General features: G+C 47.4%; 1 non-coding gene and 1 pseudogene across 1 annotated transcript; both read left to right on the top strand.

Annotated features, from left to right (window-relative positions):
- Window positions 1-22664: 22664 nt before the first annotated feature.
- Window positions 22665-22820, top strand: LOC119351433. The gene has a single exon (XR_005169928.1). It is a non-coding gene; the product is annotated as a 5.8S ribosomal RNA (ribosomal RNA).
- A 222-nt stretch (window positions 22821-23042) lies between these two features.
- The window catches only part of LOC119351194, a 7426-nt pseudogene continuing 4268 nt past the window's right edge, over window positions 23043-26200 (top strand).

Raw genomic sequence — 26200 nt, 5'->3', positions numbered from 1 at the left:
AGGCGGCATCGGCGCTCGCCACCGAGCTGCTTCGGTGCGAGGGGAGGAAGATGACAAGGGGGAGGAGGTGGGCTGGGCCGGCCAGGTGGGGGAGCTGGGCCGGCTGGTGGGCTGCACGGGTGAGGCCAGGTAGGCTTTACTCTTTTTATTTTTTTCTCTCTGTTTTGTTTTAACTCTGTTTTCTATTTTGCAGGTTTGTTTTGAATTTGGTTTTGAAACCAATTCAATTTATTTTGCTTCTGACAATATTTTTAGGAGCTAAAAGAATTAAAACAATGCTCCCCAAAAATATTTCAGAATTATTGGACCTATATTTATTTAACAGTAGATATAAGTCCAATTCAAATAGCTATGATTTAAATTCAAAGTCCCAAAGATAAATCCTTAAAAATGTTCAATATTTTGGTTGGGACCAGAACCCTTACCAAAAATTATCAAACATTTAAGAAGAGCCTTTTGGAGCAATGAATAAGATTTCTAGGGTTTTTGCCCCTCTTTTATTTAGGGTTTTGAGGCTTCCAATATTCCTCAATTCAAGTTTCAAAAATATAGACATGATGCACACATGAAGCTAACCTAGAGCAATGCCTGAAGCTAGGGATGTGACAACTCACCCCCACTAAACAAGAATCTCGTCTCGAGATTTAAGCGTAGGGTAAGGTGAAAGGGGAACGCAAACTAGCACAATCTTCACGATCCAGGTTGCACTTCAAATGAACGTTGATTTGAACACCATCTTTGTCTTGTCGTCTTGCTCTGAGAACTCCAGCTAATCATGACAGGAAGGGGAAAGGAAAAACTCTAGAACAATCGATCTTCGAGAAGACCGAACAACTTAGGATCAACTCATGGGATGAGACATAGCAACATCTCTTGAGCTGAGAGACGAAGCACAGATCTGAAGAAATGGAGTAAGACAGATGACGAGGGTTCGCTAGGTAGACCACAATTCCAGACTTAAGAATGTGGTGATCGGTTGTCAACGTAGCGAGGAGTTGAGTTGACATGGCATCCTTATGATGCACCTTAGGGAAGGTGACTCGAAGATATATCCCCTTAAGTGGCAAAAAGAATTACCTTTGATATAAAGATCATTGAGACTCTCTATATCAGCCTAAGGCAATCACAGCAATCGATTGGCGGGGGTCGGTAGAATGGCATACTCGGACTTGGATGATGTGGATTACCTTGTTGAAGACAACGTAATGGATGAATTTGCTTACCACCGGAAATGGAGGAGACCCATGGTAGAATGGCACATTGGTGGTGCAAGCTGGGAACAAAATGCAAATGTTGGGAATGATTCTGGTAACTGGGGAAGAACCCAACAATAGAGAGTGAATCCACTGTTGAGAAGTTATAGCATAACCGAGGAAGTTGAGAGCAAACCTAGCTAGTGCCGATGGTAACACCTAACGCTTGTGCGTGCTCTCAAGAACTTGAGCATTTCCATAATCATCAAGGTTTTACCAATATCCGTGTCAAGGATTCTGGCAACACAACTTACTACCATGATGAATACCGGTGGAAGATGCCGATGCAAAGGAAGATAACACCTTCTTAGATTTCACCTTGGCGAGGCCAAGGAAACAAAATCTGGATGATCGACCGAGAGACATTTAGCACTCCACTTCTAATGTTCTCCTTGATGTGCTAGCGTAACCCATTCATAGATATGGTTTGATATCTAGAACATCAAGTAAAAGGTCGGACTTCGGGATCTCAAAATCCATAGGGGCAACTAGGGAGTAAATCCTACGAAATCCCTATGGGGAGGTGGCCAACTTCCTCAATCAAGATATTATAATAACAGGTCTTCCGGCTGGGTGTGTTGGCCACTACATCCACTTTACCGTTTTCGAGGGACCGATATTATAGTTCTTGGGAAATGTTCCAAACCATCATATCTGCCTGAGATTCAGATCTGGTTGGTGTCAGGATATTCCAAACTCATCGAGTCTAGGAAGAAAAATGAAAGTTTGCAACACAATTCGACGAGACAACGCTGCGAGATTCTCGGGGAATGAGCTACGATAGTAAGCTCCAAAACATGAGCTGGTTCTGCTACAAACATGTGAACACGCTGTCCCAGACAAACATGACCACGTGGTAGTCTTATAATAAAACACTACCGAGTTCAGGTGGGGAACCATCATTAATGACATCGAAGTCTCCACGCGTGGAAGTCCAAAGAGTTCACCTTGGACAGACTCCTTTATCTTTGAACAACTCAATCAGTGGCTTGGTGTGCTCGGAACACATATGGAATGAAGGTTGCAAGTCTCCAGACCAGAGAATACTTCGCACGTATGCATGACTGACTTGGGATGATTCCAGAGGAAGCAAAACTAACTTTCTCAAATTCACGGCGGCAACTTTCACCAAATGCACGTGTATAAGAGGAAGTCACTCCTTTCATCAAACAAATACTTCATGAGCTAGCATGAAGAAAATGCTTTCAAAAGTTTCCAACACTAGCTTAATGTCCAACAAAATCATGGAGGAGATAAGGATGTTGTCAATGGGCTCAACAACAATTCATCTGGGTTTCCTTTTAAAAGGAATTCCATAGTTAAGTGAACAAGTGATAGCATTGGTCAGACCCAAAAGATATAATGGTGTATGCTCGAGGGATCAACCACGAGTAAGACAACATTACGAATATCGTTGGTTCTGGTCTGATTGGATGATAGCCCATACTCAATCAAAGGTTTGGGTAAGATAATAGATCCAACAATTGTTCACAAGGACCAATTGATGAAGATATCATCTTTCTTCAACACACTCACACACACAAAAAAATATCCCTTAACATGAACTAAGTCAGACAAACTTTTATCTTCCAACTCTCCAAGTTGTTGTTTAGCTTATCCAACTAGCTCAGGGTATCCAACACGGATTCTTGGAGAAGGGGTGGTTTACAGGAATAAACCAACTTGATCACGAACTCAACATAGCGGTCAGGTGACAATCTGGTAATACTTCTGAGAAGATATTCAGAAAATCACGAACCACCGGTATGTTACTAAGCTCGAGAACAATCTTGCTTTTCAGGGCAAGACGATATGATCAATAGAGAAAGGATTTGAAAAAATCCTAACTCATCGATCGAGGAGTGAACCAGGAGAATGGACTAGGTAGCACGATCAATCTTAGAATGATGATTCAATAACCAACACACTAAGAATGAAATTATTGTCCTTTAACTACCCAGCAACGAGGTTGCTAGGCGTATTGATTTCACACATCACAATTCATTTGTCGGTATTCCGGTTGCATCAACATGAAGACCGAGGAATGACTAATGATGGCAAGAAGTATCACTGTACCAAGAGTTCATAGGATGGTGTGCAATTCCTATAACAATTCCGATATAAAGATGGTAATACTCCAGGGTAGAACAGAACAAAAGCTGGATTAGCAATTTGATCTGCGGAGCACAACTTCTTTGACCCAATTGTGGATATGGAAGAGGTACTGGAGTTTGTTTCTCCTAGTCATTCTGAATGGAATGGCTTGACGGACCACAAGAGTAATAGGCATCGATGAACGAATGCACACATAATCTTGACTATCAATTGATAGACGAGGGTCAGAATTCAACTAAAGAGGGACAACTCAAAGGAACATACAATTTTCTGAGTTGTGGATGCATGGTTTAGCATGTCGAACGAAGTTCAACATATTTCTTCCGGATAACCCATGCAGAAAGGTAGAACTGGCAGAGCCACAATATATAATGGAGAACTCATCAAGAATAATCCTGTTGTGATATATCAGTTCAACGAGGAACTTCTGCCATAAGTAGTTCATGGTATTTGGAAGAAGAAGATACCACGGACTTTAAGGACTATCGCAAAGGTTACTAATATCCTGAAGGAACTAGCAAACACTATCAACATGAAGTAAGTAGAGTGAATCTCGGGTTCAGAACCCAGGAGTAGAATACCTACTACTAAGTAGCATCACGGAATGCTTTCGAGAATAAAGGCCAGAATCATCACACTGGAAACACAAAACATGGCTAAACTACTAGATAATCCCTTGAGACACCTAGGGTCATAATAATAACTCCAACATAAAGGTCGAGGCAGTAGAGTACCTCAACTCAACAATTTGTGTGGTTAACCTGGCCTAAAAGACATTGAAACCAGAGGAAAAGGATTTGCAAATGCATCAGACTCTTTGGAAACCTGGGATGACTCGGACAGCATAACGGCTGTAAATGCTCGGAAAAGATTTGAGACATTCACAAAAATGGTGGCATAACCACTCAGAAGCACAATATCACGGTTTCGAGATCAACAATTAACATCCGGGAGCAGTAAAAACTGAACAGAGGCTTAAATCCAACAATCTTATAAGTCCACTGATTAGTACACGTGATCCTGATAGGAAGAAGAGATAGCCTAGTTCTTAATCCCCGTAGAAGAGAAGATGATGACTCAGATCAGAAGGCATGAGGTAAAGGAGTAAAAAGAGCCTTATGTTCCATCCCATAATCAATTCCCTTATATAACTAAAGAATTTCTAGACTCAACTTCGATCAGTTTGGCTTGGTAATCCTACAGGCAGTCAAGCTCTGATACCAACGCTGTCAGGACCCCGACTCAATGCCACATCGATCTAGCATGTAACACCCCATATCACTTTGCGGCCTCACGCACGGTATTCCCACGGGTGTCGCCTTACCTTTGCCCGGGACCGTTTGCGTCTTTTGGCACACGTATATGATAGTGTCGCTAGCATCCATATGGTAAGGAGCCCGGGCTGACATGGCTAGTCGTAAACCCAAAGTGGCACAAACTTACAGGGACAGGCATCCATGACCCAGCATCGAACGTGTCGGTCATCAGCGAGTGAATCCAGGCTGTAGCACTGGGCTAGCAGGACTCCGGTGAACCGGGCTGTAGCAGGCTAACAGGACTCCGGTATTCATCGCGTGACATTTCCCCGAAGGGACAGACACAGGAACAAAGAAGGACACATGCCGGCCAGCCTAAGTGTTCCGAAGCAGTAGCAAGCTACCATGGCTCAGTGGAAACACTAGGAGACATTTCCTGGTAAGAGAGGCTACTAAGGATAAACAACTAGATAGTCAGATCCCACACATACCAAGCATTTCAACAACATACACACAATATGCTCGATATGTGCAGATACAACATGGCATCACAACATGACTCTACAACTCAAGTAATTATTCAATAGGCTCCGAGGAGCGAGATATTACAAACATGGGTCTCATGACCCAACAATCAGAGCATACAAATCAAAGAACATGCGGAAGCTATCATGTCTGAGTACAGACATCTATAAATGAAAAAGGCTGAGAAGCCTGACTATCTACCAATCCTGCCGAGGCACAAGATCGTAGCTGAGGTAACAAGCTAAACGTCGAAGTCCACATGGAACTACTACTGAGACCGAAGTCTCTCTGCAAAAACATAAAATAGGCAAACGTGAGTACAAAAGTACCCAGCAAGACTTACATCAGAACTAACTACATATGCATCATTATCAACAAAGGGATGGTGGGGTTTAACTGCAGCAAGCCAGCTTTGACTCGGTGGCTATCCTGAACTACGACTGCAAGTAACTCTTTTGAGGTGGCGCACACGAGTCCACATATTCACCAACCAATACACCACTATGGATCCGCTCCCGTCTCCCTACGAGAACGCCATCCATAGCACTCACGCTTATCTTGCGTATTTTAGAGTATCCACTTGCACTTGTCTATGAACTATGCAAGGGGTCCAAGTTTCCATATCCGAGGAATCCGGCTATTCGAATAGATGATGTTAACCCTGCAGGGGTGTACTTCTTCACACACGCTCTCGCCACTTACCGCCCTGTACACGTCATGTACCTCGGCAACCTTCAAGCGGAAGCCGGGCGAGGGAGTCGGCCACGACCTGACTAACCGAACAAGTCCCTAGTCCAGGTTTATCGCCTATTCGGGTTCCATCCACAAGGAGATCCGGCCGGGGTGTCGCTTACGGCCCCAAACGATGTGTGCAGGGTTCCCAAGCCCACCAACTGGGTGCCACTTGGTACACCGTGCCACTGTGCCTAGTCTGTCCCAAGCCCACCTGTACCGGGTGCCACTTGGTAGACTACTAACACTACCTACAAACACCAGAAACTAGTTGCAACTCCTGGACAGAGATCAAGTTGATTAATAAGTCGAGAGGGGCACTTAAGCATTCCAATGTGTGGTAGTAGCTGATCATGGATCACAAACACAGAACTCAATTCCTGAGGACGGCTGCAATGAGACAACCCACCATGTACTCCTACATGGCCTCTCACCGCTACCTTTACCAAATCGTGTTCACACACTTAGTTCACCCATAGTAGGACATGTTCACACGCCTCTGATTCATCCCCGATGAATCAGACCTGACTCAACTCTAAGCAGTAGCAGGCATGACAAACAAGCATGAATGAGTAGGCACAACAGGGCTCAAACAACTCCTACTCATGCTAGTGGGTTTCATCTATTTACTGTGGCAATGACAGGTCATGCAAAGGATAAAGGGGTTCAGCTACCGCAGCAAGTAACAAATATGTCGTTGTTGTCCTAATGCAGTAAAAGAGAGCAGGAGCGAGGGAGTGGGATTTTATCGGAATGAACAAGGGGGTTTTGCTTGCCTGGCACTTCTGAAGATAATATAGCTCTTCATCGGTGTCATCGATCACATCGTCGGTACACACCTATCGAGAGGGGACAATACCGGCAACACTGAAGGAAACACAATCAATGCAATGCACAATATGATGCATGATCATGACATGGCAACATGAATGTGTTTTTGGGCTAATGCATCTAAAACCAGATTAAATGAAGTTGGTTTGAATATAATATTCAAATTCCAACTCCTTATGTGATTATATAAATGCCCTTTAATTGATTTGTGCTAAACAGCAGCTATAAGTTGTTCTAACATGCATGAAAATGGTACAGATGGATTCCTTGAATTTTTCTAATAATTTTTCATATATAAATTATTTAATTTGGAGTTACGGTTAATTTTCTATGATTTATAGAAGTTTTAGGCATTTTCTGGAATTAATATATCATTTAAGAATTATTTAAATTCCAGAAAACATTTACTGCGTCAGCAGTGCGTCACCGTGACGTCAGCAAGTCAACAGGGGTCGGTCAGGGTCAAACCTGACGTGTGGGGTCCACACGTCAGTGACACAGGGGCTAATCCCGCGTTGACCCGGGCTTTGACCCGCTACGGGGCCCACAGTCAGTGTCACAGGGTTAGTTAACAGGGTCATTAGCCCCTAAGTAAGTGCGCCACGTCGGCGTCACCGGAGACCAGCCGGCGGCGACCAAACCCGGGGCGGCAACACGCCGGAGTTGCTCGGGTTTCGTGTACAGACAGCGGTTTGAGCCGCGGTTGATCTCTACGGACGCGTCATGGTGAGGCGCGTCGTTTGGTAGCAGCGGGAGGTGCTGAGGTGGTCGGAATCAGCAATGGCGGCGAGCGAGGCGGCGGCCGGAGCTCGGGTGGGTGCGGGGTTAGCGCTGCGGCTTGCAAACGAGCTAGTTGCCACGCTAGCGTTACTCCACGGGTCGTTGCGAGTGCAACGGACGCACGCGCGGGGCCATTTGGTCACCGGGGCTTCGCCGGCGACGAGCCCGCGCGGCGACGGCTACGGTAAGCAAGGGGGCGGCGGCTACGGCAAACAAACGAAGGCGGGATTAGGGGGAAGAGGACCGGGGGCTCACCACGGTCACGAAGAGATGCTCGGCGAGGTCGGGGACGGTCCGGAGCCGGCGAATTTGACGAAGATGGCCGGCGGGTCCGAGGTAGAAGACGACGGCGATGGCGGCGATGCAGGCTTCCGGAGGGTTGTGGATCGGTGGGGAGGAAGAGGGGGTCGAGGCGGAGCTCCTGGGTGCATCGGAGAGGCTAGGGGTGGCCGGTGGCCGCGGCGAACGGCGTCGGTGGCGACGGGGCTCCGCTCGGTGGAGGAGAGAGGGAGCCAGAGAGAGGGGGGAGACGATGGGAGAGGTCGAGGGGTTCCAGGGGGTCGGGGCATCGTGGTGGCGTGAGGGGGAGGCTCGGGAACGCCTCGGTGGAAGCAGGAGGTGGCCAAGGCGGCATCGGCGCTCGCCACCGAGCTGCTTCGGTGCGAGGGGAGGAAGATGACAAGGGGGAGGAGGTGGGCTGGGCCGGCCAGGTGGGGGAGCTGGGCCGGCTGGTGGGCTGCACGGGTGAGGCCAGGTAGGCTTTACTCTTTTTATTTTTTTCTCTCTGTTTTGTTTTAACTCTGTTTTCTATTTTGCAGGTTTGTTTTGAATTTGGTTTTGAAACCAATTCAATTTATTTTGCTTCTGACAATATTTTTAGGAGCTAAAAGAATTAAAACAATGCTCCCCAAAAATATTTCAGAATTATTGGACCTATATTTATTTAACAGTAGATATAAGTCCAATTCAAATAGCTATGATTTAAATTCAAAGTCCCAAAAATAAATCCTTAAAAATGTTCAATGTTTTGGTTGGGACCAGAACCCTTACCAAAAATTATCAAACATTTAAGAAGAGCCTTTTGGAGCAATGAATAAGATTTCTAGGGTTTTTGCCCCTCTTTTATTTAGGGTTTTGAGGCTTCCAATAGTTTCAAAAATATAGACATGATGCACACATGAAGCTAACCTAGAGCAATGCCTGAAGCTAGGGATGTGACAGTACTGTTCTGCCCTAAACCATATTTTAAGGTTGTTAAATAGGAAAATAAACTGGACCATGTTAAACTAGGCATTTTTCCCACCCCATTTACATATAAAGTTTATTTAAAATAGAATTACGGTTATTTAGTTATGAAATAAAGCATTTTAGCATGGCATTTGAGCAAATTTAAACAAACAACATTTTAAACATTTTAAACATGGATGAAAGTGGAATATTATTAATCTACACAAAATTCTAAGCATTTTACATGTTAATATCATTTTAAACCGATGCATGGTTTATGAGTTATTAAATGTATGATATATGAGGGGTTTTTTGCAAAACTGTAATACACTAGATAATGTTAAAATCACAGCACGAAAAAAAAACAGGAGCTGGGCCGAATCTGGCTGGCCCGAAAGAGCAGAGGGGATGTTGGGGGCTGCTCACCCATGGGCTGAGGCCTGATTGGAAGCAGAGGGAGGCCGGCTGGGAGCTGCGCTGTGCCGGCTGCGGGATGAGGCCCACACGGGCACATGGAGGATGGCTCGGATCGAGGCAGCGGTCAACACGACCGATGCAGGGAAGCAGGGGATCGATCTAGACTTAGCGCTGCTCGTTGTCCTCGCGTGCTCGCACGCAGAAGTAGGGGAATGGCGCACCGGCTAGATGTAGAGGAGGCAGCAGACGGCGGGGCGCGGGGAGATCGACTTCGTCCGGGTCCGGTCGGACTTGGTCGCGGAGGACGCTAGGATGAGGAGGACGCCGGCCTTGGCGCGATGACGACAAGGTGGGCGACGGCTGGGAAACCCCGGCGTGGACGAGCCAACTTCGAAGGCCGACGAGGACGCCCGGGGAACGAGGCAAGCTCAGGCGCAGCCATGGCGTGGTGGAGGAGTTCCTGGAGAGGGAGAGAGAGGTTACTGGGAGGAGAGAACAGAGCAGAAGAGAAGATGAAGGGCAGGGGCGTCGCGACCTGGTTCTGCTGCAGGGTCGACGGGGCACGGTCCAGGTGGCTGGGACGCTGGCATGAGGAGGCTCGGGGTGGCATGAGGCCGAGGGATGGAGGCGTTCGTCTTGGGCAGCGAGAGGAAACACAAGGAGGCGCCATGGACGAGCTCCTGCTCATTTCGACGGACAGCAGGCGAGGAACTCGGGCGCCTCGAGCACAAGATCGAGCAGGGAGGTGCTGCGGCTGGCTGATGCGGTTTGGACTGCTCGAGGATGGGCGCGCGCGATGAGGGAGGTTGTCGGAGGCTACAGGATGGAGGCTGAGAGGAATTTTGGATTGGGGCTCGGGCATCTAGAATGAGGAGGAGGGAGAGTGCTGGTTGGGTGAATCGGGCAGGGGAGATCCCGAGGGGGGATTCGGTGGAGTGGCGGCGGCGTGGGGATGGATGGGACAGCTCTAGGGTCTAGGGTTAGCTAGGCTGATTATATAGTAGGTGAATTTTTGGTTAGGTGCATCTGGTCCCTCCGATCGAAATCAGACGGTCTCGGATAAATAGGCTAGGGAGACCAAATAAGAAAACGGAGATGTTTTCGGGATGTTGGGGGATGATCCGGACCCATTGGTCATGACCGCTCGGGTCGAGTTCAGGGGAGTTTTGGACGCGCGCGCGAGGGGGCTGCGAGTTGGCAAGAGAGGTTAGGTGGTCACGGTCAAGAGGGAAGTGAAACCCTGATTGGTCTGGAACGGCAACAAAAGCAAGGGGGGACACGGCAACTACGAGCGGATGCAAGTTTTATGAAAACGATGCCGATGCAATGCGAATGATGACATGAGACGAGATGCATAACAAGAACAAAATGCAAAACAACAGACAAAAACCCAAGCACGGAGGAAAAATAAATCGCATAGCCAGAAATGGCAAGAGTCGGAGTTACGAATATGGAAAGTTGTATCCGGGGCGTTACAACACTCCACCACTACGAGAGGATCTCGTCCCGAGATCTAGGATGGCACCGGAGGGAAAAGAAAGAGGAAGATAAGAGGTAAAACTAAGTTGCTTCTTCGACAAACGAGAGAAACCATGAACCTTGAGAGGTTGAGCAAAACGAAAGAAAGAAAACAACGTATATGAACAAAGTTGAAAACACTCCGTTAGAAAAGAGGAACAAGGGATACAACGAGAACCAAGAGGTTTAGTGATAGGATAGATATTGAAACCACTCCGGTTAAACAAGATAGAGAAGGAATAATAATGATATAATTTGGGCAGCACTCCGACTTAAAGAAGAAGGAAAACTTGATAAGATGAAAAGCACTTGAAGATATGACACCACACTCTGGTTAAATGGATAAGCATGAAAAGAACACGATCCTCACAATCGAGATGATGAGTGAAGAGAGCAACATCACCATGCCTTCGGAAGAAAGTATAGAAGATATATCATTGGAATAAAAGAATGGAGAAGAAAATGCCAACTTCTGCCACAAGTGAGCTTGGAAAGCATCCTTCCGAGAAGGTTATAACGGAGTCGTTGGAAAACCAACAACGAAACAAATAAGCTTGTAGTGGGCTTATGGAAAACTTCTCAAAATGATGAGGTGACAATCGGCCACTAACAAAAACAATTGATTGGTTGAGATCAATGAAGATAAGAGAAACTTCTTTCACCAAGAGGATAGGAGGAAAACTTGGATCTTAGATAAGCACCACAATACCAACATTCCTTAGGGAAGGATTTAGGTGAAATCTATACCAAGATAACTCCAATGGAGGGATTAATGGATTTAAAATACCTCATTCTTGACAACATGTGAATCATGAAACACGAACTCAAATTGTCAAGAATGACATAACACCACCTCAAATGATAAGGTAGAACGAATTGTACTTCGAAATGCAAGATGAAGAATACTTGAACTCCCCAAAAAAAACATGTGTTGAGCACCATGTTTATTTTAGAGTATAGCTTGGCGGATCTTAACTCCGAGAGAAATCTTGACGAACAATTGAAGAATGAAAAGAATCCTTGACGAACCACCATGTAGAGCCTCCATGAAGAACTCAGGTAATAAAAGGATGATAGAAAGAAAGAGAAGTTGAAAACACAAGGTGAAGCCTTGCAATGATTTAGATGGAGCTTTGTGACGATATAACCAAGAAAACTTGGAACTCCAGAAATAAAAGATGAAGCATCTCGAACCGAGAAATGTGACATGATGAACAACTCTGGAAAGAAGAAACTAGATCACTCAGATGAAACAATAATAAGAATTATGGTATGCATATCCTTCACCAATTTAAATTGATGACAAACAACGGATTTGGCATACTACTTATTCTCGTAGAAAGGATTAAGAGGGATATAGCGTAAACTTGGGAAGGTCTTCCATGAACCACCGGTAGGATTTTGAAAGAGCGAATGAATTGGTATGATAACAACGAAAGAGAGATGTTGGACGAACCACCGTAAGTATTGAAAACGAATGAAGTAAAGGGGTGAATCGCCGGTAAGAATTAGAGAACGAATGAAGATACTTGAGGAAATTTGATACAAGAGAACAAAGAGATCATGAACTGATTAGAGGGTATTTGAATGATGCACCGGTAAGATTTGGAGAATGATAGCTACACGCTGAGAATGAAAAATTATGACATGATGGCCTTCGAAGGAAAGAAATGGAAACAACTCATGAAATGCTCCGGATGGTAAGAAAAGAATTGTCACAATCGAAAACAATTATGAAAGGATGGCATCAATCTTGAACTACGCCTCTTTGAAAGAAAGGGTAAGGATTTAAGAGGGACTCTTCTTTGGACTTCAAAATCCGAGAAATGACGACGAGAAACACCACATAAATTGTTGAGATGCTCCGGGAGAATGAAAAACAAAGAGGTTGAGCCAACAATGAAAATGATTTGAAAGCGATCTTGGAGAAGGAATATGACTGATGAAAATTCATTCTTACGTCAAACTTCGAAAGACTTTGGGAGTGGCTCCAGGAAAATTAGAAGAGTCAGGTAAGATCCTGGGAAAAGACCTGTGGGTTAGGGCCCACTCAAAAGGAAACGTCGTTGAATGATTGATTGAAAAGGGGGGATTGCACCGGTTGAATTAAATGACTTGAATGAGATAATAATCTCCAAATATCTTGAACGGATTAAGAATGGAAACACAAATCTTCTGAGATATCTTCAACACTCCAGAACAAATGAATAGGAAGGAGTGAATGATTAAGAGGTGCATCGGCACGAGAAAGCATTTGAAACGAGGAAAGGAATATGATGAATATCGAAAGCTTGAATTGGACACACCGGAGAAGAAACAACAATGAAGGATGATGAACTTGAAACTGTTGAGCATCTTCATGGGAAATCACCGGATAAGAACATTGATTGAAAAGAATGAAGAGACTTCCCACAAATAAAAGGATACCTGATTAAGAAATCTGAGTCCTTGAAGAAAAAGGGTGGGAGGGCGGGGAAAAACAAAGACAACTTGGGATGAACGAAACAAACACCGTTGAGAAAACTTAGAATTGATCTTGCAGATGGGGAGAATGATGGGATCATCTCGAAGAGAAGCGCACCGGTTGGAAAAGAATTAACATGACAACCTCAATGATCAAAAGGATTAGTACTCCCATAGAAATATGAGAACACCGCTTGAAAGGTATGGAATCAACACTTGACTTTGAAGCAACTCGAATACCACAAATAAAACAAAACAAAGGATTTGGCTTGCAGAATAAGCCAGAACAAATACATATGATAGAGATTTACCCAATCCCATATCATGCATCTGTCGGAAAGATATTCTAGGAGCTACTTGAATTCCCACCTATAAAACTCCCAAAACTTTCTGGTTATGCAATCTGGTGTTGGGGATACAGGGGAAGCAATATATCTCACCCAAACTAACAATCCCTACATCCAGCTGTATCCATCCGTCAACACATAACCAAGAAAACTCCGGAAATCGTGTACCTCAACCTTCGAAAAGCATCCGTTATACGAGCTATGGCAATACTCCTGAACTCCCCAATACTGGGTGACGTCGAGGTTATCTCACCAACAACTGCATAAAAGAGATTTTCGATGTCGGCAAAACTCAGGTATTCCAGAACTGCAACGATAAAATTGTGACGACAACACCTCAGAGCTCAACTCCCTGGGACACTGCCACAACCCCTAAATGTCAGGAGGCACCAAGAACAATGTTCTCATCACAAGAATATCGGAACGATTCCAAGATACCCGCGTGATCCTAAAAAAATTAGTGAAATTTGAGGAGAGGAAAGTCAAAACATCTACGTCAGGAGACCTCACCAGAGCGACGAAGGGGGCTGAGGAGTAAAAATAATCCTACTCTCCGATATATATAATCCTAAGACTCAAAATAGTTTTCTCCTAGACTCAACAACGGACAACAATCAAAGGGGCTCCTATGGTCGGTCGAGGCTCTGATACCAACTTGTCACGCCCAATATGCGACCCTATCCAAAAGGAACTCGAAGGTCCCACCAAGGATAGACCCGCATATTGAAACGCTTTTGCAAGGTGGATATCATTACATCAACACTACATAATAGATGGGGATACATACATAAGGCATACAAAGCCACACGAATACAACAATACATCATATACAAGGTCAACATCGGACTACGGATGAAACATAAACATAAACTCAAACGACATCCACCCTGCTAGCCCAGGCTGCCGACCTGGAACCGATCCCCTGATCGAAGAAGAAGAAGAAGAAGAAGAAGAACTCCAAAACAAGCAAACATCATTCTCGCGTCATGATCATCGCATAACCTGTACCTGCAACTGTTGTTGTAGTAATCTATGAGCCACGAGGACTCAACAATCCCATTACCATGGGTATCAAGACTAGCAAAGCTTAAAGGGAAAGGAAGGGGTAAAGTGGTGAGGTTGCAGCAGCGACTAAGCATATATGGTGGATAACATACGCAAATGAGAGCGAGAAGAGAAGCAAAGGAACGGTCATGAAGCTAGCAATCATCAAGAGGTGATCCTGAACACCTACTTACGTCAATCATAACACAGAAACCGTGTTCACTTCCCGGACTCCGCCGAAAAGAGACCATCACGGCTACACACACGGTTGATGCGTTTTAATTCAGATTGGGTGTCAAGTTATCTACAACCGGACATTAACAAATTCCCATCTGCCACATAACCACGGGCACGACTTTCCAAAGTTTATACCCTGCAGGGGTGTCCCAACTTAGCCCATGATAAGCTCTCGCGATCAACGAAGGAGATACCTTCTCCCAGGAAGACCCGATCAGACTCGGAATCCCGGTTTACAAGACATTTCGACAATGGTAAAACAAGACCAGCAAAGCCGCCCGATATGCCGACAAATGTCAGGACCCCGACTCGATGCCACATTGGTCTAGCACGTAACACCTCATATCACTTTGCGGCCTCACGCACGGTATTCCCACGGGTGTCGCCTTACCTTTGCCCGGGACCATTTGCGCCTTTTGGCACACGTATATGATAGTGTCGCTAGCACCCATATTATAAGGAGCCCGGGCTGACATGGCTAGTCGTAAACCCAAAGTGGCACAGACTTACAGGGACAGGCATCCATGACCCAGCAACGAACGTGTCGGTCATCAGCAAGTGGGTCCGGGCTGTAGCGCTGGGCTAGCAGGACTCCGGTAAACCGGGCTGTAGCGGGCTAACAGGACTCCGGTACTCAATGCGTGACATTTCCCCGAAGGGACAGACACATGAACGAAGAAGGACACATGCTAGCCAGCCTAAGTGTTCCGAAGCAGTAGCAAGCTACCATGGCTCGGTGGAAACACTAGGAGACATTTCCCGGTAAGAGAGGCTACTAAAGATAAACAACTAGATAGTCAGATCCCACACATACCAAGCATTTCAATCATACACACAATATGCTCGATATGTGCAAATACAACAAGGCATCACAACATGACTCTACGACACAAGTACTTTATTTAAGGCTCAGAGAGCCATACATAACATACACATAGGTACGGGTCACACGACCCAGCATTCAAGTCATACAGTCATACAAACTAGCAGCGGAAGTAACTTGTCTGAGTACAGACAACTAGTAAAAAAAAAGAGGCTTGGAAAGCCTAGCTATACTACGTGGTCCTTCACAAGCTCAGGATCACCACCTGGGCCTTAGCCTACTCATTGATGTCAACGTCTACGGAGAACCCATCAGAAGGGGTTGCAGCGTCTTCTGTAAAAATGTAGATTATAGCAACATGAGTACAAAGGTACTCAGCAAGACTTACATCAGATCCTACATACATGCACATTATCAAGAAGGGTTGGTGGAGTTATTGCAGCAAGCCAGCTTTGACTCTTGGCTAGGCTATCCTACGAGACTCCAACTTGAAATGGTTTTGCGCACACGAGTCCACTACTCACCACTTCAATACACTACCGGGGATCCACCTCCGTCTTCCTACGGAAGAGCCATCCTCGGCACTCACACTTATCTTGAGGCTTTTAGTAGTTTCCATTTACTTGTCTATGAACTGTATAGGCAACCAAGTAGTCCTTTACCGCGGACGCGGCTATTCGAATAGATCATGATAACCCTGCAGGGGTGTACTTCTTCATACACACTCTCACCACTTACCGTCGTTTACACGACATGTACTCGGCAACCTTCAAACGGAAGCCCAACGTGGGTGTCGGCCACGACCTACCTAATCACCTAAGTCTCTAGTCCAGGTTTATCGCCTATTCGGGTTCCATCCATGAGGAGATCCGGCCGAGGTTTCGCTCACAGCCCCAAACGATGTGAACAGGGTTCCCGAGATACCTAACGGGTATTCGGTACACCGTGCCACGTACCTACCGCATCACAGCCCACCCCTACGGCCAGCGCTGTCCACGGCCTCCAGTAGGCTACAAACACCAGAAACTACTTGCAACTCCTGGACAGAGAACTAGGGTGAATAAGAAGTCGAGAGGGTCCATTGGTTTCGGGCCCAATGCATGGTAGTAGCTGAATCTTATATCACAGATACAGATCTCAGTGCTTAAGGTCGGCTTCAATGAAACAACCCACCATGTACTCCTACATGGCCTCTCATCGATACCTTTACCAAATCGTGTTCACCACACCACTCTCATTACCGACATAATCATTTCACTCTAGTCCATCACCCAGATGAATCAGACCTGACGCGACTCTAAGCATAGCAGGCATAGCAAGGTAGGAACAACACATACATATGGCTCAAACAACTCCTACACATGCTAGTGGGTTTCATCTAGTTACTGTGGCAATGACAGGTCATGCAGAGGAAGTGGGTTCAACTACCGTAGCACACAGCAGTTTGAAACGCGTTGTCTTAATGCAGTAAAAGAGAGCAGGAGCGAGAACATGGGATTGTATCGATATGATCAAATGGTTGGTTGCTGGCCTGATGGTTCGATGCACTGATACGGTTCTTTGTTAGGGTAATCACGGTACTCCTCGGAGGCAGAACCTGCCGCAAAGAACACCGATACACAACCATCACCAAACAATGTGCAACAATATGATGCATGCATGAAACATGGCAATATGAGTGTGTTGGGCTAATGCAACTAAGACCAGAAGGGTTTGAACCAATTTGAATCAATGATTCAAATTTCAAACTCATACATGGCCCTTTAAAGTGTTTTTCCTTGTTCTGCATTAAACATCAAGTTAACTTGTTTAATCATGCATGAAAATAGTACATATGGATAGATTGAATTTTTCTGATCATTTTTCATATATAAGTTGTCTGATTTGGAGTTACAGATTAAAAGTTATGAATTTTTTAAGTTTAAACTATATTCTGGAATTTCCTATATTAGATTAAATCCAGAAAATCAATTACTGCGTCAGCCTGACGTCAGTGTGACATCAGCAGGTCAACGGGACACGGTCCGGGTCAAACCTGACAGTGGGTCCCGCGTGTCAGTGTGATTAGTTTAGTTAAAGTTTAATTAAAACTAAACCTATTTAATTAACAGGGCTGGGCCCCACCTGTCATTGACTCAGGAGAGTCAACCAGGGCCCACCCGTGGTCAAATCCGGGTCGGCTGCACCGGCGTTTAGCCGCCGGCGAGCCCGACGCGGCGGCGGAAGTGGTTTTGGTCGTTCCGGCCACCAAATGGGTCGCGGAGGCCATCGGAGTGGAGCTGAGGACGAGCCGCAGCTCTTGGTGGAGTCCGTTGGGGTCGGGGTGGCCGGAGTTGGCGCCGGCGACGACTTTGGCGGCCACCGGAGTTCGGCCGAAGACGAACTTTACGCTAGAGGGGTCGGTGAGGTGCGGGGAGTAGCTGGTTAGGTGCTACGTGACATGGTGAACATGATGGACACCAGTTTGTGGCCGGAGGGTGACCGAGAGCACGTCGGCGACGAGCTCTGGGGCGGTGGGTGCGGTTGAGCTTCGGGAGGTCGCTACACGGCTCGGGAGCAAGAAAAGAAGGGAGGGGAAGATGGGTAAGCTCACAGGGAGTTCGACGAAGCACTTGGTGCGGCCGGGGACGGGCCGGAGCGACGTCGGCGTTGAAGGGGATCTCCGGCGACGGCGGTTCGGTCGAGGTCGATGCGGTGGGCTCGGGCCTTGCGAGCGCTCGGGGCTCGGCTTGCTCGAAGAAGAGGAGGGTAGCGGAGCTCCTGGACACGGTGGCACGGCGTGGGGTTGACGGAGGGCGTGGCTACTACGAGGGGGTGGCGGCGATGGCGTCGGCCATGGCGGGGGAGCGCGAGAGAGAGGGGTTGGGGGGAGAATGGAGGTGTCCTGGAGGTTCACGGAGCAGCGTGGAGCTCATCCATCCAGTCCCAAGGCGAGGAGGTGAAGCAGGGCGACGGCCAGCTGCGTGGCGCGCGCTGCGGTCGCCGTCGGGCACCTGCCTGCCTGCCTGGCCGGCAAGCAGCTCGCTGGAGCGGCACTGGGCTGGGCCGGCAGGTGGGCCGGGTGCTGGCGCCAGGTAAGTTTTTTCTATTTCTCCTGTTTCTGTTTTTTTAATACTTCTGCAACTTTGTTGAATTATTAAAAATACTTAGGCAACTCCTAAAATCACCAAACTACTCCTGGTCCATAGTTGGATTATTTCCAACATGAAACATTTTAGTTTGGAGATATTTGAGCATTTAAATATTTTATATAATTTTAAATGCCCAAATTCAAATATTTATGATTTAATTCAAAAACCCTAAGATGGCCTAGGAAAATGTGCATCACTTCTGGCAGAAGTTCTGAACCAAGACAAAAATGATGGGCATTTTAGAAGGGCATTTCAGGTTCATTGAAAAAGTTTTTAGTAAACCCTAGTTGGTTTCAGAGGGGGCTGGGGGTTCTGTCATCCCCATTTTAGGTTTCTGATGAAAGAATAAACATGATGCAACATTCTAATGCATGAACTAGCTAGGGTGTGACAACAAATCCCGATAGGAGCTGCACATATCTCGTTCTCAGGGCACACCAAATGAGCAAGACGTCGGGTTGGCATAGACCCTGGTTGCCCAGGGGGCGCCGGACATCGCTCAGGTTGGACCAACACTCGAAGGAGCACTGGCCCGGGGGGGGGGGGTAAACTAAAGATGACCCTCGGGCTCCGAAAACCCAAGGGAAAAAGGGCTAGGTGAGGCAAATGGTAAAACCAAGGTTGGGCCTTGCTGGAGAAGTTTTATTCAAAGCGAACTATCAAGGTGGTCCCATAAATCACCCAACCGCGTAAGGAACGCAAAATCCGGGAACATAACACCGGTATGACGGAAACTAGGGCGGCAGGAGTGGAACAAAACACCAGGCATAAGGCCGAGTCTTCCACCCTTTACCAATTATATAGATGCATTAATTAAATAAGAGATATTGTGATATCCCAACATAATCCTGTCCACCATGGAGCAATCTTCAACTTCACCTGCAACTAACAACGCTATAAGAGGGGCTGAGCAAAGCTATAACATAGCCAAACAACGGTTTGCTAGGAAGGGTGAAAAAGGTTAGAGGCTGACATGGCAATTTGGGAGGCTTGAAGAGCAAGTGATAGGTAGCGCAGCATAGCGATAGAACAAAACAACTAGCATAGCAATGATAGTAGTGAGATCCAGGGTAGCGGTCATCTTGCCTGAAATCCCGCTAGGAAGAAGAACGAGTCCATGAAGAAGACAGACGAATGTAGTCGAACCAATCCTCACAATCGCAACATTACCGGAACTAAGAAGCAACACCGGAAAGAAACAAACAACATGGTAAATGCACAAGCATAAACATGGCATGATACACAAACAAGTATGATGCATGTCCGGTTTAATGAGGCATGGCATGACAATATGCACAAACAACACTACAAGTTAAATGGAGCGCAATATGCAACAAGTAGCATATTGACGAAACACCACATTAATTATTTAGTTCTCTCTCGATTTTGTACCCAACAATATTAAATGTTATTAAACATGGCAAGGGGTGAAGCATATGAAAAACTACCTATCTAGACAAGTTTAAATGAGGCCGGAATAGCAAACAACAAGTCCGGAAAATCCCCATATGCATATTTTAGATTCGGTACTGTTCTGCCCTAAACCATATTTTAAGGTTGTTAAACAGGAAAATAAACTGGACCATGTTAAACTAGGCATTTTTCCACCCCATTTACATATAAAGTTTATTTAAAACAGAGTTACGGTTATTTAGTTACGAAATAAAGCATTTTAGCATGGCATTTGAGCAAATTTAAACAAACAACATTTTAAACATTTTAAACATGGATGAAAGTGGAATATTATTAATCTACACAAAATTCAAAGCATTTTACATGTTAATATCATTTTAAACGGATGCATGGTTTATGAGTTATTAAATGTATGATATATGAGGGGTTTTCTGCAAAATTGTAATACACTGGATAATGTTAAAATCGCAGCACGAAAAAAAAACAGGAGCTGGGCCGAATCTGGCTGGCCCGAAAGAGCAGAGGGGCTGTTGGGGGCTCCTCACCCATGGCTGAGGCCCGATTGGAAGCAGAGGGAGGCCGGCTGGGAGCTGCGCTGTGCCGGCTGCGCGACGAGGCCCACGCGGGCACGAGGAGGCTGGCTCGGATCGAGGCTGCGGTCAACGCGACCGATGCAGGGAAGCAGGGGATCGATCTGGACTTGGCGCTGCTCGTTGTCCTCGCGTGCTCACACGCAGAAGCAGGGGAATGGCGCACCGGCTCGATGCAGAGGACGCAGCAGACGGCGGGGCGCGGGGAGATCGACTTCGTCCGGATCCGGCCGGACTTGGTCGCGGACGACGCTAGGATGAGGAGGACGCAGGCCTAGGCGCGATGACAACGAGGCGGGCGACGGCTGGGAAACCCCGGTGTGGACGAGCCAACTCCGAAGGCCGACGAGGATGCCCGGGGAACGAGGCAAGCTCAGCCGCAGCCATGGCGTGGTGGAGGAGTTCCTGGAGAGGGAGATAGAGGTTACGGGGAGGAGAGAACAGAGCAGAAGAGAATATGAAGGGCAGGGGCGTCACGACCTGGTTCTGCTGCGGGGTCGACGGGGCATGGTCCAGGTGGCTGGGACGCCGACGTAAGGAGGCTCGGGGTGGCACGAGGCCGAGGGATGGAGGCGTTCGTCTTGGGCAGCGAGAGGAAGCACAAGGAGGCGCCATGGACGAGCTCCTGCTCGTTTCGACGGACAGCAGGCGAGGAACTCGGGCGCCTCGAGCACAAGATCGAGCAGGGAGGTGCTGCGGCTGGCTGATGCGGCTTGGACTGCTCGTGGATGGGCGCGCGTGACGAGGGAGGTGGTCGAAGGCTACAGGATGGAGGCTGAGAGGAATTTTGGATTGGGGCTCGGGCATCTGGAACGAGGAGGAGGGAGAGCGCTGGTTGGGTGAATCGGGCAGGGGAGATCCCGAGGGGGGATTCGGTGGAGTGGCGGCGGCGTGGGGATTGATGGGACAGCTCTAGGGTCTAGGGTTAGCTAGGCTGATTATATAGTAGGTGAATTTTTGGTTAGGTGCATCTGGTCCCTCCGATCGAAATCAGACGGTCCCGGATAAATAGGCTAGGGAGACCAAATAAGAAAACAGAGATGTTTTCGGGATGTTGGGGGATGATCCGGACCCATTGGTCATGACCGCTCGGGTCGGGTTCGGGGGAGTTTCGAACATGTGCGCGAGGGGGCTGCGAGCTGGCAAGAGAGGTTAGGTGGTCACGGTCAAGAGGGAAGTGAAACCCTGATTGGTTTGGAATGGCCAACAAAAGCAAGGGGGGACACGGAAACTACGAGCGGATGCAAGTTTTATGAAAACGATGCCGATGCAATGCGAATGATGACATGAGACGAGATGCATAACAAGAACAAAATGCAAAACAGCAGACAAAAACCCAACCACGGAGGAAAAATAAATCACATAGCCAGAAATGGCAAGAGTCGGAGTTACGAATATGGAAAGTTGTATCCGGGGCATTACAATAGCCTTGGCCGACAGGCCCGGGTAATCTTGGGAAATTTCATCATGATGGGGATAGATCATTGCAATTGTTGGTCTTCAATGAGGAATGCCTAGTAAGCGCGAGTCATCAGCTCACGTTGACTACGTCCCTGCCCTTTGTACACACCGCCTGTCGCTCCTACCGATTGAATGGTCCGGTGAAGTGTTTGGATCACGGCGACGGGGGCGGGTCGCCGCCCCCAACGTCGCGAGAAGTCCATTGAACCTTATCATTTAGAGGAAGGAGAAGTCGTAACAAGGTTTCCATAGGTGAACCTGCGGAAGGATCATTGTCGTGACCCTGACCAAAACAGACCGCGCACGCATCATCCAATCCATCAGCGACGGCACCATCCGTCGCTCGGCCAATGCCTCGACCACCTCCCCTCCTCGGAGCGGGTGGGGGCTCGGGGTAAAAGAACCCACGGCGCCGAAGGCGTCAAGGAACACTGTGCCTAACCCGGGGGCATGGCTAGTTTGCTAGCCGTCCCTTGTGTTGCAAAGCTATTTAATCCACACGACTCTCGGCAACAGATATCTTGGCTCTCGCATCGATGAAGAACGTAGCGAAATACGATACCTGGTGTGAATTGCAGAATCCCGTGAACCATCGAGTCTTTGAACGCAAGTTGCGCCCGAGGCCACTCGGCCGAGGGCACGCCTGCCTGGGCGTCACGCCAAAACACGCTCCCAAACCACCCTTAATGGGAATCGGGATGCGGCATCTGGTCCCTCGTCTCGCAAGGGGCGGTGGACTGAAGATCGGGCCGCCGGCGTACCGCGCCGGACGCAGCGCATGGTGGGCGTCCTCGCTTTATGAATGCAGTGCATCCGACGCACAGCTGGCATTATGGCCTCTAAACGACCCAACAAACGAAGCGCACGTCGCTTCGACCGCGACCCCAGGTCAGGCGGGACTACCCACTGAGTTTAAGCATATAAATAAGAGGAGGAGAAGAAACTTACAAGGATTCCCCTAGTAACGGAGAGCGATCCGGGAGCAGCCAAGCTTGAGAATCGGGCGGCTGTGCCGTCCGAATTGTAGTCTGGAGAGGCGTCCTCAACGACGGACCGGGCCCAAGTCCCCTGGAAAGGGGCACCTGGGAGGGTGAGAGCCCCGTTCGGCCCGGACCCTGTCGCCCCACGAGGCGCCGTCAACGAGTCGGGTTGTTTGGGAATGCAGCCCAAATCGGGCGGTAGACTCCATCCAAGGCTAAATACAGGCGAGAGACCGATAGCGAACAAGTACCGCGAGGGAAAGATGAAAAGGACTTCGAAAAGAGAGTCAAAGAGTGCTTGAAATTGCCGGGAGGGAAGCAGATGGGTGCCGGCGATGCGCCCCGGCCGTATGCGGAACGGCTTTTGCTGGTCCTCCGCTCGGCTCGGGGTGTGGACTGTTGTCGGCCGCGCCGGCGGCCAAAGCCCGGGGGCCCTAGGTGCCCTCGGTGGCCGTCGTCGGCACGGCCGGTACCCGCGCGCCGAAAGGCGTGTCCCTCGGGGCACTTGTCACGACCGGTTTTTCAATAAAAATGTTTATTGAGAAAACCAATCTTTAAATCCCAGTATAGGAAAAGTCATCCTTTCTGGTAGACAAAAGCTTGATAAACAGAGAACTAGTAGCATCAACTATATTACAGGGTTGAGCTGAGGATGCTCAACAATTTATTACAGACTCGCCAATATATTACATATGGGCAGTTTTGACACAGGGGTGGGGTGGCATGCTACTAGCTCGAGGGAAAAGTGGTGGTGGATAACTTGACTTCTAGTGGCAGTACATCGAGCGTCGAGGTGAGGCTCGATGAATTTATTCGGGGTTGCGGAAGCGGATAATACAATGACCAAGACAGGATCGCACGGGACTAACTGGGACTCCTCTAGGCGTCGGACTCGCTATCAAACTCTTCATCCATGAGATCGCCTTCATCAGCATCTGGCCAAATCAACAAGCCAGGTGAGTACTTGAAAGTACTCGCAAGACAGTTCGGACAAAATATATAATCAATGAATGCATGAATGCGTCATGAACAAAGTATGATACTCAATTAACAACGGTAATATTGCAGAACTTGATGTATCAAAATTTAATAACTGAAAAACGATCGGGTGTCTCGAGCGACGCCTCGAAAGGTAAATAAATAAAAATGCATGCCGCAGTCGGGCGTCTTAGCGACACCACATAAAGGGCTTTAAAAGAAATGCCACAGTCGGACGTCTGGGCGACATCACATAAAGGGCTTTAAAAGAAATACCACAGTCGGACGTCTGAGCGACATCACAAACAGGGCTTTAAAAGAAATACCACCGTCGGACGTCTGAGCGACATCACAGACAGGGCTTTAAAAGAAACACCACCGTCGGACGTCTAAGCGACATCACAGACAGGGCTTTAAAAGAAATACCACCATCGGTCGTCTGAGCGACATCACAGACAGGGCTTTAAAAGAAATACCACCGTCGGACGTCTGAGCGACATCACATACAGGGCTTTAAAAGAAATACCACCATCGGACGTCTGAGCGACATCACAGACAGGGCTTTAAAAGAAATACCACCGTCGGACGTCTGAGCGACATCTCAGACAGGGCTTTAACAAAAGCAAATAACAGGTATGCCACCGTCGGACGTCTTAGCGACATCACAGACAGGGCTTTGTAATAAATGTAAATAACGAGATTAGTCCATCCACAAGAATAATCTTTTATCCGGATTTATTACACATAAATCCCACCGGAGTTTTTGTCACTGAGGCTGATACCTGACAAGATAAGATAATTATAGTACTTGAACAAAGTACAAGATTATTGAAAGATTGAGACTCTGCAGAGTTTGGAAGAACTGAACACATCCAACGGATTTCCGTAGTCACGAAGGACTAGTTCCGTTTACGGTATTTCAGTAGAAACACATTTAACTAGTACACACCCATTTCACCTCACGTTGCCAGGAATCATCCTTTACAACGTCCAAGAAAAACTTTGAGACGGGGAGGCCACAACCTCGAATAGCATGGGATCAAATTTCTATACGCGCGCTCTAAGGGGTGCCCCCCTCTCGGTCCCAACCGGCAACACCCATGCCCCCTGACCGGATGACGGGCTTTAATCCAGGGCCATGGAACCCTCATCCCGGCCTCTCCACTTGGTGTGTACCAGGAAAACGATTTGCAACTTACTATGCCATATTCTTCTCGGAAAACATGTGACAGTATAGGATGGAATGAATGGGAATGTGAATTGTGTCATGACGACACGGAAGTCATATAATCTGGCATAAGACTGGCATGTCACAACACTGCCATCTTACACATCCTCATACCAACACATGGCTTTGCAAATATGTATCCAACAACATAATGCTTTCCGAAACCTACTTTCCGATTATGTGCATGAGATATATCATGCAAAGTGATGTTCATAAACATGCCATGACTATACTAAAATGCAAACATGCAACAACACTCATCATATTAAGAGTTCAAACATGCATGCCTGGTTCGGAATAGTCGGAGTCTAACTTTGCGAAGTTTGCAGCTCCGTCACCTCCTCCGGTATCTACGGTATAAGAAAAATACGTACGCAACGTAAATACCGTGAGTGTACAGGAAAGTGTTCCAAATTTTTTTCAAATAAATATCATAAAAAACTAGACAAAAATCTAAAGAGAACAGAAAAAGAATTAATCAAAAATACTTTTCTGATCAAAAGTTATAAGAGTTTTGGTCCAAGGACCCATCTGTAATGAAACAGAAAACTTCCAGGGGGCTTTGCAGAAGAATCCAGAAAAACGGTTCAGAGAGGAAGCGTATTTGCCAGAGTACGCCTTCTGCAAACCATTTTAAAAGAAACAAAAGAGAGGCTGACGGGCGGGTCCCACCCGTCAGGTTTGAAAGTTCAAACAGGGGAGTCGGGGCTCGTCGGCGCCCGGGAGCCGCGGTGGTCGCCGGCGGCGATCCACGGCAAGGCAGGGAGATAGGAGTGTACCTCCATGATCAGGGCGCCATTTCGCGTCTGTGGGAGGTGGTGGTGGTCGCCGGCGAGTACCACGTCGGCGGC

The sequence above is a fragment of the Triticum dicoccoides genome, chromosome 1B, assembly GCF_002162155.2.
Source record: "Triticum dicoccoides isolate Atlit2015 ecotype Zavitan chromosome 1B, WEW_v2.0, whole genome shotgun sequence".
NCBI classification, from domain to species: Eukaryota; Viridiplantae; Streptophyta; class Magnoliopsida; order Poales; family Poaceae; genus Triticum; species Triticum dicoccoides.
Note: the sequence above shows the minus strand (reverse complement) of the source record. Positions and strands in the feature narration are given on the sequence as shown.